Below are 19,007 nucleotides of genomic sequence, written 5' to 3'. Positions count from 1 at the left end.
CTTTCTTTTTCTGTCTACATGGCAACATATCACAGATGACTACTGAAGCAGACTTCTGCTCAGCCATATTTGTTTCCTTTCTCCCTGTTGATTTGATCTGTATTTATGAGCCATTGTCATCTTTAAAAATGGCATGCACATCCTCCATTCAAGCATTTTATTCTTTCATTTTCAGTATACAATTTTGAGAATTTTATGGAATGTCCCTAGATCATTTTCACTACCTCTTCCAAGGTCCACCCCCCCCCTTTTTTCTACGCACACAACTTTGTGTCTTTTGTGGGGGTATATATGTGTTTTTAAACATCAAGACCAATTTGTGCTGCCCGAATATCCCCGGCTGTGTGACATTTCACTGGAGTATGGTTGACTTAGCAGGAGCCACACTCTTAGAGGACATTATCTCTCCTATCCCAGCAACTATCAGTTGCTCCTCAGCAGGGAGTGAGAACTCTTGTCTAACTCTTATCTTAGTGCTGGGATTTGGTTTGGCTTGAACTTGCACGGGTCTTAATACATGCTGTCACAATGTCTGTGAGTTCATACATACAGATATCCTGCTGTGTCCATACAACACTGTTTCCCGGCGATCATCTACCACCTCTGGCTCTTACACTTTCTCCTTCCTGTTTCTCAGTGATCCTTGAGTTTTGGGGAGAGGGCTTGCAGTGTAGATGTTTCATGTAGGGCTGAGCCTTCTGCACCCTCTTATTCTCTGTGTTGATTATCATCTACTGCAAACAGAAGCTTCTCTGTTAACAGTTAGAAGCTAAAATGATAAGTCATAGTAGCAGGTTCTCCACTGTGGTCTATGATTTGTCTAGCTATGGGTTCTTGGCCCCCTAATGGTGTTAGGTTTGGATTTCGTTTTGTGGAGTGTAACTTAAATATGGTTATAAAATTGTTATAAAATGGTTGGTTACTTCCATGATGTTTGTGCCACAGTTGTATTGGTGGGCATGCATTACTAGGCTGTGTGACATTACATGCGTTCATTATTGTAGCTCACAGGGTTCCCAGCTGCTAAGACTCTTGATTACTTTTTTCCTCTGGTGGTGTATATGGCACCTCCCAGCACTACGAAAGCTAGCCAGCAGTGATTCAGTTACCAGGTGAATACCAGCCTGATTTCCTCATGTTCTATGACTCAAAATATGGTGTCTTCAGCAATAGGATCTTACCATGAAGTTCTGGAAGGTAACCAAAATAATCGTCAATAGCCTGTAATGTTTGGGGTCTGTGAGACCTCATGGCGAACACTTCTAAAAGAAGTAACCCATTCCTGGCACTGGAGTTTTTACTTGTTAGCCTGCAGTATCTAGTAGGGGCCACTGTCACCCTATTGTAAGATAGTAACTCCATTCTAATTCACCCCCCTCTGTGTATGTATGAAAGTTTCTACAGTAGTAGGTTTCTGTATGACTTTTTTGCAAGATTTTTTTGTGTTATTGTCCCTCTCTGTATTCCTTCCTCTACTTTGCCCTTCCCCCACCAACCCAATTAAACCTTCCTATTTATTATTTCTCTTTAACTCGTTATGTCACTGTGAGCTATCTCCCCTCCTAGAAAGATTCCCTAACCCCTAACATGGCCACTTAGGAATATTCTAAATGAAACATACATATTTGAAAATTCAAAGCTAACATCCACAAGTGAGAGAAAATATGTGGTTTGTCTTTCTGGATCTGGGCTACCTCCTTCAGAATTATTGTTTCCCACTCCATCCATTCGCCTGTGAATTTCATAATTTTGTTTTTCTTAACAGCTGAATCCTGTTCCATTGGGTAAATACTGCACAGCTTCTCACCGTGTTTTAAATTCGATTGAACATGCTGGTGTCTCCAGTAAGCCTGAGTGGCGAACTCCACTTGCCCTGCTGGTTTCATCCACTTCCGCCAGGGCAAGGGCATCGTCACACTATTCTTACCTTCGTTTCCTGAAGTTTCCCTGTTTTTGTGGCTGAAGTACCTTTGCCTAAGCCTTGGCTCTTTGTAATACATTCACCTCCTAGCTTCTAAGGGCTTGTTCGATGCTTCCTTTCATAGTCTTCTTATTATAGTCTACTAAATCCTTCTACTTCCTCAACACACCATATTTTCTTGGGTCCTTTTCCCTATCTTCTACAGTATTCAGCATGCTTTAACTCTTTATTTATACACACTTTATAAGGGCAAAGTCTGAGGTGGTTTTCCTAACTGCTGTACAATCGCTTCTACAATAGTACCCAGATAATGATTAGCACTGGATACTTATTTATGAAAGAATTAACTAATTTCAGTTACATGGTTTATCATTAATGTAAGATTAATAAGTTCTGTAGGAAAAGTAGAATTTGAATAAGATTTCACAGAATAATTGATTTGTTACTGAAACTATAAAGTCTGAAGCCAGACATGGAGTTGCAACAATATTCAGCCCAAATTCATGCTATCCTTTCTCTCTTATGCTCATGTAAAGATTAGTGTAAATATTAACATTAATCATCCAATGTACCCTTCCTTTAGTTGCATAATTGGAGGTAGAATATGTGTATAACAGTTTGAAGAAAAAAATGTTTCTTTGTTCCTAATACAATAACTTTTTTCTTTTGTGTAGATGTCATATATTTGTGTCATGTGTATGCATGTGTGTGTGTGTGTGTGTGTGTGTGTATGCGTGTGTGTATGTGTGTGTGTGTGTGTGTGTGTGTGTGTGTGTGTGTCTGTAGAATAATGTGTGTGTAGGCAATGATCACTCACTCAATAGCCAAAGTAGGACATCCTCCTGTGTCACTTTCCACCTTGCAATCTGAGACAGGGTCTTTCACTAAATCTGCAGCCTGCTGTTTGGCTAGGATGGATGGCCAGTAAGATCAGAGGATCTCTGTGTCCACCCTACCAACACTGAGGTTGCAGGCATTCACAGTCTTCCTTGCTTTTTCGTGGATGTTAGAAATTTGAATTCAGGTCTTTTCCCTTTTTGAGAGCAGGTTCTCGTCTCCCAAAAGTCATCTCCCCAGCTCCATATCTTTTTATATTAAACAAAACAAAACACAAAATCACACAAGGTTGACCTTAGATACAGAGATAAACCAGGCATGTTCTCACCTGAGGAAGAGTGTAAAAACAAATAAAGCTAATTGGTGTTCTTGAAGTTTTGAAATTTGTACTCAAGATTTTATCATGTTGTGTGTTCTCCTCTCACCGAGGTTCTGTGTGATCATATATCTGTGAATGTCATTATGTTATCAAACTTAATGCATATGGGGTCTCATTTCTGTCAGACAGGGAAATTGGATGGTGTGAAATCATCTTAACTTGTAAAAGGAAAGGTGACCTTGGAGTGAAAACCGGTTGTCACACCACTTGACAACATGATTTCGTTGTTCCGACTACCCATGCTTTTTGCTCATTACTGTGTGTGAACTCGTACAGAGCAAAAAGCCCTTTCAGTTTGCACCAATGGTGCATAGAAATTCAGATTGGGATACGCTTGCATTCAAAGGACTATTTTCATCAAATATCAAATATCCATCTTCTGTGGTAGGTCTAAGTATGTAAAATACATATTCTTGGTAAAAAGGCCAGACTGATAAGTCAAAACTTGCATAAATATGCTTCTGGACCTTGGAAAAACCAACCAGTCTCATTTCCTGCAAAAGAGTGAGTTGCTTGATGACGGCTATTGTGCTTCAGCTGTCGGCTTCAGCGGTTTAATTAGGACAGGCGTGTGTGGTTTGCCCACCAGCGCCTCTGTCTCCTCCACTCCATCTGGTCAGTTCACCTTCTGAGATGGGCTTATTTTGGGTAAATGGTGCAGATATTGAGAAATAGTTATTGATGTTGGCACACGTTCCCCAGTCCCTCCTCGGCCTTTCTCCTCATTACCTCACTTGACACTCGTCCTTTCTCTCGTCTCACTAAAACCAATCCTGCTTTCAGTCCTCTGGCCTCTGGTGTTCTCGGGGTAGAAGCTGTGGCTCCGTCTTGGATATCATTAGCAAGTTAAATGCTGAATATCGCACCTTGGATTGTGGCCTCGTGAGTCATTTGCCTTTTGAGCAAGGTGTGTCCAATGTTGGAATGAAATCATAGTAAGGTCTACACCAGAGTGCCAACAAGTTTTCAAATGGGGTTGCCACACCTAAACCTAAAGCATTTTCTCAACAGTTAAGATTAAGAGTAATTAACATTTAATATAAGCCCTACTTGTTTGTTCATTAGTTACCATGAAAACTAACATTTAGTCCTGTATGTGAGTGCCTACATCAACCTTGATCTTTTGCACATTACTCTTAATCAGATCTGTCTTTTCTCAACAGAGAATTAAAGAAAATATATTAACTGCTTTTTAATAGGAAGTAGTGCTACTCTGTAAAGGTTATGATCTCAGTGCACAGCATCAGCATTGTGGTCCCTTATTCATCGCACAGGAAAGACCTTTTGCAGCATGAGGAAGAACTCAACACTATTATCTTTATACAACTTGGTTTTGTAGTAGGATTTCCCTAGGGTGAATATTCCTCTTTAAAGTTGTTGCTAGGCTGTATATTCCTTAGCAGTGCACCTTTCTTGTTGCCAGTCTACTTCAGCTACAGGCCTGCTTTGACGGTAGACCTATACTGGGGGGCAATAGTGCTCGGTTTTCACTTTTTCCATTTACTCACCCTTTTCAGTCATGTAAAGATAATCAGATTTTCAGATTTTTATATATTCTTCAATGAGAATTTGTGATTTGCAATTTGGTGTTAGTAACCATCCATGTACTTGAGAGCTGTGTATAGTATAATAAAGCTAAGTGGAGCCCTGATACTATTTGTGTTATACATTTCTATATAGATATAGATACAGATACAGATATATAGCTTTATATGTATTGGTAGATAGATATTTATTTTATTATTAGTTGTGTGTGTGTGTGTGTGTGTGTGTGTGTGTGTGTGTGTGTGTGAATGTAGCTACCTATACAGGCTAGGAGAGGTGTTGCATTCCCCAGAGCTGAGTTATAGGCTATTGTAACCTGTACCATATTGTTGCTGGCGACCAAATTCTGGTTCTCTATAAAAGCAACTAGTCGTCTTGACTGATAAGCTATCTCTCTAGCCCCATGTGATACTACATGTTTGTTTAATATGACAATTGTTGTTTTAAGTCAGAAAGACAAGCGTACATATTAGAGAGGAAGCCTGTGGAGAGAAAAGGTGTGCACCGCTCCCCCACCCCCTTAGACATTTAAGCAAGGTGGTTTCCTTCCCTTGAGATCATGCATGCTCACTACAGCTGCAAAGCCATTCCCCCCACCCCCCCGTGCTCACTACAAATTCTAGTCTAAAGGAATAGTCTGAGTTCACAGTATTGATATTTTGCATGAGGTGTTATCAATCCCTGCCCCAAGAGATCTGTTTCCTTGATCTTGATTCTATATCTGTGTTTATATAGCCGAAGATTGATTTAACTATTTCAATAATCAAGGCAAATTTAAGTATCTTAATTTTTATTTTTTTAAAAATTTATTCCATGCTAAGTTGTTCAAATACATATAGTCATTCATGTATATGTCTTTCATGTTCTGTTTCATGTGTCTACTGTTCTGCCCTGTGTGAGCATGCTATGACAGTGTGTTCTTCCTGTCCAGATGGACTTCCACCTTTGAACCCAATTGCTTGTGTTTGTGGCTCTCAGCTTCCAGTTAGGCACCTTTGGCAAGGCACAAACGCTGTGCCTGGCTTTGCTCATGTATTAAGTGGGGTAGGCTTTCTGGGAAAGGGGCATTTCAAAGGGAAGGATCATGGAGTCAAACTATGAAAGACTTAGAATACCGCAAGTGGTTCTGCACAAATGTAAACTGTTGTATTAATCAGCATGACTCTTTTACACCCTCTCTACTGACAAGTTCATGGTTGGTACCTAGAATGATAGTCTCTAAGCCACAGAATGGGAGGACCTTCAGTTTTACTCAGTCAGTCTCTACAGATATTGCCCTATGCTGCTCTGTAAAGTATGAGTCTTCTGTGAATTCCACTCTTCCTTTGCCTTTGCCCACACTCTGTACTTGTGGGCTGTTAATTACTTCCACTGTGTGAGTAAAAGGCTATCTCCGTGGTATTTTAATTTTCGTTCTCGGATAAAGAGTGAAGCTGAAAATCTTTTTAAATTGGCTTTCTGGAAAAGGACAAATAGCAGACTTTCTTACAAACAAATGAATGCTCTGGAGATGACATTAAAATTTAAAGAAACTCAATTTTAATCTCCAGCAGGAATAACAAGGATGCAGTGAAAGATGGAAATTTAACTTCAGTAATATTATATTTCTTTAAACACCACCCAAAAACTTAAAACATACATACAATTAACGTTATACAGACTGAGCAGAGTATATTCATGCATTTATGAATATGTATATATATATATGTGTATGTATATATGTATGTTTGTATATATATATATATATATATATATATATATATATAAATAATAATGCTTAGTGAAAAAAGAGGCCATGATTTTGAAAGAGAGCAAAAGGGATATATAGTAAAATTTGGAGGGAACAAAGGGAAAGAGGAAAAATAATATAATTATATTATAATTTTAAAAATAAATCATTTAAAAAATTTTGTTGTCTTAGGCACCTCCAGAAGAAAAAAAAGCTGTAGTTTTTTTTATTGAGATATGCAAGTGGCTGCCTGTGTATTACTTTGTCCTTTCCATAATTTTAAAGTTTTATAGCTTTCAAATAAATACGAATCTAAATTTTCACATGAACCCCAAGCCCAGCCTTCCTTTTGATTAGGCATACCCCTGCGGTAGCCTTGCTTCTCTTCACTGTTTTCCTAATGCCTTCAGAGTAGCAAGTGATAGATGCGTGCCAAGTACAGTTACCACCTGTCGCCGGGAGAGCAGCTTCCTGCTTGTTAGTAAACTCCATCCAATTAAGAAAGTCGGTATGTGCATGCTACTTTATGGAAACAAATTGTTTATAGCAAGCACTTAATTGTTAAAGCAGTGAAATTAAGATAATAATACTATCCAGTTTATTCGGACAGATGTAGATGGGAAAGGGGGAAATTACTTTTCCTTGACAGTGAAGGATGAATCATTTAGTGAGAGCCTCCCTTGAGATTCTCAACTGTGCTCTTTAGCTTCATACCACATTGTAATACTGTTCCGTGGCAGTGAGCTCTGGTCTCCACCACCAGGAGTCATGACAGTGAGTAGCTCTGGCCTCCACCAGGAGTCATGACAGTGAGTAGCCAGCCCTCCTCGGTGTGCTGTTAGCAGTGCCCCTATGTTATAGTCAGTAAATCACTCGAGAGCTGGAGCTTTATCGTAAGAGGGGCTTTGTGTCCGATAACTGTGCCCCAAGTGGAGCTAATGAAAGCTGCACTAAGCACGTTTAAGGTAGCGGCTCAGCTCTTGTGTTCACTAGGTTGGATGAAGAGGATACCTTTTTAAGTTTCGTTCTGCCTGCTACAAGTTTATCAGGACAGCATCTTAAGTCAGGAAGTATCTGTATATCAATAACGCTTTCCTTTGATGTAACGTAAAAGTACCTTGCTTCTCAATTTTTAGAATGATTTTTAAGAGAGCATCATTAAGTAAGTTAAATGATTTTGACAATACAAGGAGGCAAGGAGACAAACCCTAACTGCTATTGATCATGAAGCTGCTTCCATGTGTCTATGCAGTATTTGATTTGGTCAGACATTGGTATATATGTAAAAAAAATCATTATAATGAATATAAAAATCTTGATTATAACATGGCCAAATTATGTATGTGCTGACCTAAGTTATGTAACTTTTCCTTAGTCTATATTAAAAAGCTAGAAAATTAGAATTGCAAGTTAGATTTATCTACCAGGATTCTAAAGGATTTATGAGGAATAATTTCCCTGAAAACCGACTTCCTACTGTAGGGGAGTGGCATGGACTTTTTCATAGACTTAAGTTATTAGTTACAGGTCTAAGCATTTCTTTTGCTTTGAAATATTTGTCTCTCTCAGTATTATAAGACTCCATATGAATGTAAAATCACCCCTTTTAATCATTTTTTATAGAATAAGTTATTATTTGCTTTGGAAACAAATCTGACTATTCAGTTACTCTTTAGTCTAAATTTTCCAAAATGGTAAAAGTTATCTCTTTTTCAGTGATCTAGGGATAGAATATGATAAAAAAAGAAACGATTGGTTTCTTTATTTTCTATATACCAAAATAAAAGTTTACTACCATTTAGACCTAGAAATTTGAAAATTAGGGAAATTGTGTAATAATAAGTTAGGCTTTTAAAAATAGTTTCATTTGTGTGCCATGTAAAAGCAAAATGTGCATATTTAAAATGCTTGATCTGATAAATTTTGACATAAGTTTCTAACTTCATGATGAGCATACCCACTGCTTTTAGAAGCTGCTCTAAGGCTTTGAAGTCCTTCACCCATATCCAGGCAGTAAGCCATCTGCTTTCTGTGGCAAAAGGTGACTGTTTTTTTTTTTTTGTTGTTGTTGTTGTTGTTTTGGGAATTCTATGTATGAATTCACACACACACACACACACACACACACACACACTTCTTTTGCTTACATATATTGATATAGCAAGGACAACTTCAAACTAAGTTTCCAAAAATGATATAATAATTCCCAATAACATTTATATATCCATTCTCATCTTTAAGAAAAACCTAAAGCACAGTTTACTTCTAACTGTAACCTTTACAAAGCTGAACAGTTGATGTTAGTGCTGGTAAGATATTAGGGAGAAGCACTGAAAGAATTTGTTTGTATTAATCATCTACTGCTGCACAGAAATTACACCAAAATGTCAAATCGGGAATGATGAATATTTATTTCTTCATAGGATGGTAGAGGTAGAGATGCCCAGGGAAGGCTTAGTGGGCAGTTTGGGCCTAGATCGGCTTTTAGTCTTCCAGTGAGGACTGTGATTGAGTGACTGCTTGGCTGTGCTATAGACCCCACAATGACCTACTTAGCTGATAAGTAGTCAGTGGTTTGAGTTGCTTGCTTGCTCTATTGCCAGAAGATCTCAGGGCCTTTCCCTCTACCCTTTTAAATGACAGCGTCATGCTCTCTCCAGTGTCGGAGAATGTTGAGGCAGACTGAACATGGGGATGAAAACAATGTTGATTGGTCTCAAAGTCACACAGCGTCCCTTCCATATTCTTGTGGTGTAGAACAGTTTGGTCTACTCTTGGGAAAGATGACAGGAGTTTACCAGTCCGGAAATACAACTGGGGCTGTCTTAACGAGTGGCTACCTGGCATATCTGGCTATATGGTAAAACTATTCAGCAAGTTTTAATACTCTTGTGTTAATAAGTAGTTAATAAATAGTATAGATCCTAGATGGATCTATTTACCTGTAATAAGGTGATACATAATAGTTTTACAAAAAATTAAATAATAGTTCTTCAAAGTAAATTTTTTAACACTTTTCTACTAGCAGTTGAAAATAATCTTGTGTTTCCTTTGAATTGGATAATTTTTGAAGGAAATTTGTTTAATCTAAACTTTATTTTTTGATGTATATTGAATTACTTATAAGACTTTCATAGGAAAAGAGAATCATCTTTTTTTTGGTTAATTGTTCAGTTTTCAAAGAACCGGAATCTATTGTTTACTCATGAGATCTACTCTCAAGAAACCAGCTGTGGCAGCACACACCTGTGATCCCAACATCTGGGAGGCTGAGAAGGAGAACACTGACATTGAGGCTAGCCCAGGCTACAAGATAGTAAGACCATGTTTCCAAAAAAAAAGAGAAATTCCTTGCAAGGATTAGTAACAAACATGAAATTAATATTAATTTAGTATTTGTTTTCCCAGACCTTACAGTAGTGCAATGTTGTACATTCTGAAGATTGTTATCATGTTGTTCACACTGTTCAATGTATTTCCAATATTATATGTATAAACATATTTGAAAAATTAGAGTTACTTTAAAAATTGGTATAAGGAGATATAAATGGGAGGATTTGTTGTAAAATTAAATCTGCCTACACATTCTACATCTTTTGATACAATCTTAGAAATTCTGAACTACAGCTTAGTGCAAAACTCTAATACAGACTTAAAATATTAATAGATGTTCTCACAACTAAACTGTAGTGGATAAAATATTAATAGATGTTCTCACAACTTAACTGTAGTGGAGTGTGTTACTCAAAGTAAGCTGCCCCCTAATACGAACAATGCCAACTAAATTGAACACAGTATCAAAATTCCTTATACTTTGACACCATAGATTTTGGGTTATTTCTATGCTTTTGTTTTAATTTAATCATTTGTTATGTTTTAAAAATCAAAAACCTCCATCAGAAGCCCAGTTTTCTGATGTCGTAAAAGTCTTCATACATGGCATTGATAGCTGTATTACCTGATGACGGCTGTCCCTTCTCGCTAAGAGCAGGTAGCTTTGGGCCTGGGAGTGTGCTAGTCTATCCTTACACACGCCACTGGCTGCCAGGCCTGGGTTGGCATCTGAGTATGTAATCTTTCTTTCAAAAGGAGGATAGTTGGAATTAATGAGACAAGGGCACAAGAGATTTCTACTTAGTCTCCCTATTTTCCCCATGTGGAATTAAAACATGCTCAAATTTATGAAGACATAGATGTCTTCCACACTACATCACTGTTTAGTTTTGATATGGTTAAGGGTTTCCCCAATACTAGTTTTTCATCCTGCAGAAGTTTATTCTTTACAGAAGAGACCATTTCCTTCAGTAAGTCTTCCCATTTCCCTCGGTAAGTCTTCCCTATGTGCTGAGATTTGGTTACAGTGTGAGTCATTCACTCTTGATGCGTCTCCTCAAATGGAGCACTCTGGTCATTCCTGGTTGTCCATGGCTGTCTGCCCAAGGCAAAAGCATTATCATTGCTTGGCCTCATGGTGCATTGACTAGCTCAATGACATGACTCCAAGTCTATTACACATACTTCCTTTACTTACTGTAGATAGTCATTAATGTAGGATATTTCAGGGCAGTTTGCTTTGCTTTCATTCTTGGTTATGAAGATGTCTAATGCCAAATTCAATTTATCAGTCAAATGTAATGAATTTGCCAGTCATAGTGGGGTATCATATTCCCAGTCCCATATTATTTCTGTTGTCTCTCTTCTTTTACACCCAAGACCTCTCCCTTAGGAATGAGTATGAGTCTGTTTGACTTTTGTTTAGGTTATTTACATATTCAACAATTTCAATTGGTGATTGCTTTGAATTTTAGCAGTTGAATACTCCTTGTGTTTAGTGTATCAATTTTTGTAAATTAGTACTTAGGCCCCTCTGCATGGTCTATGCTATGACTATGAATCCTGTTCCACCCCCACAAACACACAAACTTATTATTTCAATGAAGCAAATAGGCTGGAGAGGTGGTCAGCGGTTGAAAGCATGCGTGGCCCTTACAAAGGACCAGACTTGTTTCCCAGCACGTCCACTGGGAGGCTCATAATCTCCTGAGTCTAGCTCTAGGGGATCTCATGCTTTCTCTGGCCTCTAAGGGCACAGATCCCCTTGCACTGCTCACACTAACATGCAGACATAGTATATACAAAATAAAATGAAATATCTTTTCAATGAGATAAAACAGCGTGGCACTTTGCTATGTCATCTGGTATTCAGTTGAGGTCTATTAAAATATCCATTGTTCTGACAGTCTCACAGATGAAATGTCACTCAGTGACCTATTCTGGAAGCCTTGTTGACTCTCATATATCATGGGTAGTTGCTTTTTTTGTTGGAAGTACGTGCTGTTTTATATGTGGTAGGAAAGAAACTAAGATACTGCTATTAGTTTCCTCTTATAGAATGTGCTCACCTGCAACCATCCGCTGCTTATGGGATTCTAAATGTTCAGAGAGCAAAGAACACATGTTCTTATTGTCTTAACGATGAATTATAACCTAAGTTTGTTATGTAGTTATTTTTGTTCTGTAATCAGATAAACAACTATTATTCCCATATATAAAGTTATATAATTTTACATAATTCAATTAAATGCAAATTCCCCTAGCTGAGAGAGGACATGTGATTTAAAAGTCCATGGCCAGGTCTGTCCTGCATGAAATAACTGTTAGCTAAGATTTTGTTTGAGAATCAGCAGAAAACCCAGGCCAACTAGTCAGGGGTCAAGAGGGCCAGAGACTATAAGGGGATGAATGGAGAGATGTGGAACCAGCTCCTAGAAGGTTTAGTAGCTGGTGACAGTTTCTGGACTGTTCTGCATGTGATACATCACTGATACAGGTCTAACTTGGTGGGCAGAAGATGAAGTGCAAGTAGATACAGGAACCTGAAGATCCTGGGATTAGGAGGAAAGGGAGGACAGTGGTGGTTTGAACCAGGGCATTTGCAGAGGACAAGAAGTTTCAGGTTTGCAATATATTCTAAAAATGAAGCTGACAGCATTTGCCAGTGGATCAGATACATGTGGCAAAATAAAGAGAGTAAAACACAGAAAAGTCCTGGTTTGAATCTTGAGTCACCTTATCTTTGATTCTTTTCCCCCTCAATATACAAATTATAAAATTATTTCTATTTTAAGAATTCCACTTTATGTAATTCCCCTATTATTATGTTGTTTCCCATCATTCTTTCTCTTTCTCCCTCTTTCTTGTTATCATCTGTCCATGGAAGCTTACAGATTATACCTGTTCGGTGAACTTTCTACCAGATGTTGAAATTCTTGTTCTTTCATTAAACTCTGATTGACCAGTGGCCAGACTATTGCCACATCGTTTAATCAGGTGGAAGGCAGTCCCACGAGCTCTCGGCCCAGGGCAGGCAACAGACAGACCTGCTGCCTCCTCAGTACAGTGCGCTGAACCTTTGTTACAAAAATACTGGGGCCTGGGTTGTGGTAATATGTTCTTTTACAAATTGCAGTTCCATGTTTCAACCCGTACAAGTGTCTGTCTTTGATATTAAGTCCCTAGAGGCCAGTTGCTGCTATGTGCTAAATAAATGTTTTAAATGAAGCTAACCTTTCTATTCCAATGTAGTCACTGTGTTCAACAAGAATTTTAATCCCCTTTTGCCAGTAACCTGGTTCTTTTCATTTCACATTTAAAGGAACAACACAGTAGAGTTCCAAACGCCTTGTCATTTCGCAGTGGAGCAGCCTGCTTTGCGTGTGAAGTGCCGGCCTCTACCACACAGGCTTCATCAAGGTCTCCATTGTCTTGACATCCTACTTTGCCTTTCTAGTACCCAGACCATACAGCTCCAATGCTTGGAACCGCGTGGGACGGGATGGAGAACCCCTGTGGTCAGAAATAGTTGACATTCTGTGGAGCAACACATGTAGAACAACATCTAGAACTCTCATTCAGTTGACCTCAATATTGTTTTTATAAGCCATGGTTAGCAACGAGAATTCATTTCCTATGAGTATCATCATGAACTTTTGTAGCGCATCAATGATTTATTTGCTTTGTGTCTAAGATTAACCAAGTTAAGAATGGAAAAATCCTATTAGATCATAAGAGACTGGTCCTTTCCCTGATGCAGAATTATGTGCTAAAGTGTATTTCCTAACCTTTGTTCTTTTTTAAATAATATTCTCCCTGTATTCATTGGGAAGACTTTGCTCCAAATATTTCCATGAAATTATGTCCCACGTTGATTTTAGATGGAGACAAAACCATTAGGTTTGTTTATCCTATACACTGAAGTTTGTTAATACAAACATGTTTACTTCTTCAAAGAGTAATTATACTATTCTTCCAGAATCTTAGGTCATGCCTGTCTTCCCTTTTATTCAAGAAACATTAACTATTATTTTTGGAACCATGCTATTTTGTTTGGAACATGCTCTGAACTTTTGGTCATTTGTGATGTATACTTTGCTTTATGGAGAAGTTAGAATGCACCTTCAACTGGTGGGCAAGCAGATCAGAGTTATTTTCCATTGTTTGAGTGTCAAAAAGGCAGGTTCAAAGATTCAGGCTCCAGAGACATAAATAATTTGAATAATGACATAGTGATTTCTGTTCTCCAGTGCCTTGCTGTTGTATATCTAGACCAGGTGAGATGCGACAGACGGATTCTGTCTGTGGACTCTAAGAGTTTGCAAGTTAAATGATTCTGAAAAACCAAAATAGGTAACTTTGAAAGCAGAAGAATAATCTCTAATATTAGATTCACATATTTCTTTAGTATCAGTCTGAAATTAAGCAATTACTTAAATTAATAAATATTAGTTTTTTTTTTTTTGTAAGGAACACTGGCTGAGTCTACTGATTTGCTCTTTAAACATTTACCGTGGCCCATCAGCATCTCCAAGATGATTTGTAAACTTCTTTTTTTTTTTTTCCCATCACAGGCAATTTATTTTGTTCTATTCATTCACAGTTAATACAGAAAATACTTGGAAACATTTCCATATAATGTTTGACACAGAAATCATCAAATAGAAGTATACAATGTTGACAGGAGGCAGTACATTTATAATTTATAACCCCAAATGTATTTATAAATTAGAAATGGAAAGATCTACAAATGAAATTATGAAGGTTCACCAAAGTCATTTAATCTGTCAGTTTCTCATTCATTTTTATGTCTTATAATATTCTATTGTATGAATAGGCCACATTTTATTTTTCTCCAGTATTTGATAGCTATTTGAGTTGTTTTAACTTTTTTACTATTAGCAACACACTGCTGTAAACCTTCATGTACATGTTTCATAGGTGCACATTTTCAGTAGTTTGAAGATATATTCCTAAGGGTAGAATTGTTGAGTAACAGAGTAACAATGTTTTGCATTTTGACCAACCACCAAACTGTTTTGCCAAAGTGGCACACCGTTTTACAATCTCACCAAATCCTTGTTTTTAAGGCTCTGATTTTTGTACAAAAGCATTCAATCCTTCTCTCAGACCAAACCAAGAAAAGTAAGCTATAGTTCAGAGCTGTTCTATTCCATTTACTATGCAAAGCCATTCTTGGCGTTTGCAACTCTCAGCTCTTTTGAGTATTCTTGCTGTGTTCACCTTTTCCTCCACCACTTTTTTTTTCTTCTTTTTTTCTGGTTTATTTCTATCTATTACAAATGGAAAAAAAAATCCTCCATCAACGCTGCTGATAGCAGCAGAACCTTGAGAAATATTAAACTTCTTAATACGATGTATGCTTTATCTGGAAGCTACCGTCCGGTCGGTCCTTCCCCCCACCCTTTCTCATTCCTTCCTCCTGACCCAGCCTCACACTCCAGCTGTTTCCAGCAGGCTCTCACCTCTGTGGAGTGTCCAGGGAAAGCTTGCATCTTCTCCCTGTCTTTACTGGTTTTCCTTCATGCATACTGTAGCTAGTTGTCTTCCACTTCTGCTGGAGTTTGGCAATGTCACAGGGATGAAATCTTAGGTCTCATGGAACACAGTTTTCTCACAGGCACTCCGCCATCATGAAATTATTGTTGGGCGGGGCAGGACTGGGAGTCAGAGCTAGAGTGCTTGCCGAGAATGCACAGAGTTCAGGTCCCACTACTGCAACAATAAGAAGGATGGATATTTTCATGTGGAAGTGGGTCAGATTTCCTGGGACTGGATCAATTCCCGTAAGAATGCATTGTTATAGTGAGCCTGCTTCCCCTCCCCCCACCCCGAATTTCTCATCTACACATATCTGTTTCCTGTCGGGCATGTGCTCGTGCTCTCAGGAAGGCAGTTCCTGATGCCATGCAGTGGCCTCCAGAGCTGTGAGCTAAGCAAACCTCTTTTCTTAGAGACTTCTGTCCCTGAGGTACTTTTATGACCACAGAAACAGGCTAAGACAATGCCCAACCTAAAATGACTGGACATCTTCTCTGAACCTCATTAGATATGGCTGAACTGTTTTATATTTTCTGGGGATTTTTAAAGAAAGAGATGATGCTCTACTTACCTTTGTATTTATCTCTTCCTCTAACATCTTCCCTAGGATCTGCTAGGTATGCAATAGTAGGAATATTGTAGATAAATTAATAAATGAATGCCATGATAATTCACCTATGGATAGATAGTAATCAATGTTATAATGACTAGTATCCAATATTTCTTATTCTGATTCTTCATATCTCACATAAGGGAAGAGCTCTCTCTCTCTCTCTCTCTCTCTATATATATATATATATATATATATATATATATATATATGTATAAAATGTATATGTTTCACCTGTTGTATTTTGATCAGAAGCCTTTTTATTTCACTATTACTTTGACCTCAGTTTGAGTAGAGTTTGATTATAATAATTTAAGATAAATTATATGATGTTATATAACTATATGCTATTTGCTGACATACTATTTTGTGCATTTGCCTAAGTAAAGAGTTATTATTATCCTGAGGACTCTTGGGAACATTTAAGAAGCATTTATTGCTAGCATGTATGACATGAATACACATCTCTGGGCAATAGAAACATGATACGTGATGATGTTAGAAACACAAAGAAGTGGCTGGGTGGTGGTGGCACAAGCCTTTAATCCCTACACTCGGGAGGCAGACACAGATGGCTCTTTGAGTTTGAGGCTAGCCTGGTCTACAGAGGGAGTTCCAAGACAGCCAGGGCTACACAGAGAAACTCTGTCTTGAAAAACCAATAAGTATATATGTAAGTAAGTAAGTAAGTAAGTAAGTAAGTAAGTAAATAAATACAAAGAAAGGAAGGAAGGAAGGGGGGGAGAGAGAGAGAGAGAGAGAGAGAGAGAGAGAGAGAGAGAGAGAGAGAGAGAGAGAGAGAGAGAGAGAGGAAGGACGAAAGAAAGAAAGAATGAAAGAGAAAAAGAGAAAGAAAGAAAAAGAAAGAAAGAAAGAGAGAGAGAGAAAAGTAAAAGAAAGAGAAACATGTAACGCTGTTTGCAGTTGCATTAAAGAGCTTTGCGTATATAGTAATTGCTCTGGAAATTCAGGGAGTGATACATTGAGAAGGACTTGGAAAGAAGCAGGATTCCAGTGGGTGACAGGGACAGGAGATCTCTGTGAAATGGTGCGTCACGGCAGTGTACAGGTTATCAAGAGTCGTGTTCTCCGGAGTCAGGAGTCTTTCCTTGGTCTCCACGTGTCACTTTCCTGTTCTCTGGTCATTCCTCTTTGCCTGCTGCTTTGCCCAGGGTCACACTAGCTGAGTCCTGGGAAAGGGTCCAGTGGGAAGCATGTGAGAAACTTCCTGGCTGTAGCAGAAGATCGCTGCAGCGTGGAATTGCTTTGTTGCTTGGGCCTCACATCTGTTTCCTTGTCCCTTCACCAGCCCGGTGCTCAAGTGCATCTCCCAATTCCTGGCTCCTTGGCCTTTTGACCATTCCTGAAGCCTTGTCACTGTGCTTCCCCCGGGCCTGCACGATTTCTCTGCTTTTGATCTCTGAATGCCTGGGATCTGTAGGTTCTCATTTCTTCCCAGCTGGATTTCCAAGCTTGGCCTTGCTTCTGCTACCTGGCTTGATTGTAGTTGGATTCCTCTGTATCTAGAGCTGGCCTACTGTGTGGATTCCTCTGTATCTAGAGCTGGCCTACTTTTGGATTCCCCTGTATCTAGAACTGGCCTACTGTGTGGATTCCTCTGTATCTAGAACTGGCCTACTGTGTGGATTCCTCTGTATCTAGAGCTGGCCTACTGTTTGGATTCCCCTGTATCTAGAACTGGCCTACTGTGTGGATTCCTCTGTATCTAGAGCTGGCCTACTGTGTGGATTCCTCTGTATCTAGAGCTGGCCTACTGTGTGGATTCCTCTGTATCTAGGGCTGGCCTACTGTGTGGATTCCTCTGTATCTAGGGCTGGCCTACTATGTGGATTCCTCTGTATCTAGGGCTGGCCTACTGGGTGGATTCCTCTGTATCTAGGGCTGGCCTACTGTGTGGATTTCTCTGTATCTAGAGCTGGCCTACTGTGTGGATTCCTCTGTATCTAGGGCTGGTCTACTGGGTGGATTCCTCTGTATCTAGGGCTGGTCTACTGGGTGGATTCCTCTACATGTATGCTGACTTACTGCACTGGGGGGCATTGCCAACCATAAGACATTATGATCTCATTCGTCTGCTGGGCTTCTTCTGTACTATCAGCTGGTTTGCTTAACCTAGCATGTTCACTGTGGGTACTGGAAATATAACACCAAAAAGAACTGAGAGAAGACTGGACTGGAAGACACTCAGGAAAGGTTGAGGTTTGTATTTAATTCTTTAGATTAGTGATCCTCAAAATGAATAATTTAGATCCAGAGCTAAACAAGATGATTCATAGGAAAATGGTAAGTTATTATAATGATTGAGTCAATGTGTTCAAGTTTTCAGAAAAATAATATTCTCACTTAAAATACAAAGGAAGTGAAAATGTATTGAAATACCACTATTTAAATTATGAACTGACTCAACTTACTCTTCATGCCAAGAGGTCACTTGCTGAGGTTGGTCATAGGCTTCTGGAAAGAGCTAGTCCATGACCTGGTAGGCTCAGCAGTGAGGACCTTATTTGTTTGTTCACTTCCAGCGTTTCTGAGCAATTGTAGTTTATGTGTGCTGAATTTTGCAGGTCATGTTTTTAGCTTTATCTAGTCTAGTAAGAAAATTTCCACCCAGGACCTAGAATTGAGCTGCTACTCAGATGCCATCATGAGGTGGACCTTGCACTTTTTGACCCAAGAGCAACTCTTCAACCAGTTTGAGCAAAAGGTGGTGTTGTTTTAATGAGGTGCAACAAAACTAGTAATTCCCAAGGAGACTGTCAGAAATAGAAGGGTATTCAAGTGTCTTTGACAAAGGATCTGGCCATTAGTACATATTCTACTTATAAGCACATGAGTATCATGATTACCTGGCCATTTATATGCAGTGGTTATAAATGTGAGTTTCACATTAACCTTTGAAGTCTACAATTAACATACTTAGACATCTATGTAAATATTGTTATCCATGCAAACAATATCCACACTTGACCAAATGATCAAAATATTTTAGTGATCAGGGTTATTGTGTAATCATCTAGTTGAAAATGTTTAGATCACAGATCATTCTAGTAATGGGTTGTTTCCCTATGTG

General features: G+C 38.7%; 1 protein-coding gene across 1 annotated transcript in view; it reads left to right on the top strand.

The window, feature by feature from the left end:
- Adgrv1 (adhesion G protein-coupled receptor V1) overlaps nt 1–19,007 on the top strand; it is a 541,812-nt gene that overhangs the window by 294,121 nt on the left and 228,684 nt on the right. The gene's annotated exons all lie outside the window — the stretch shown is intronic.

This window comes from Peromyscus maniculatus, chromosome 15 (genome assembly GCF_049852395.1).
Source record: "Peromyscus maniculatus bairdii isolate BWxNUB_F1_BW_parent chromosome 15, HU_Pman_BW_mat_3.1, whole genome shotgun sequence".
Classification (NCBI taxonomy): Eukaryota; Metazoa; Chordata; class Mammalia; order Rodentia; family Cricetidae; genus Peromyscus; species Peromyscus maniculatus.
The sequence above is the reverse complement of the archived record's forward strand: the minus strand, read 5'-3'. Positions and strand labels throughout refer to the sequence as shown.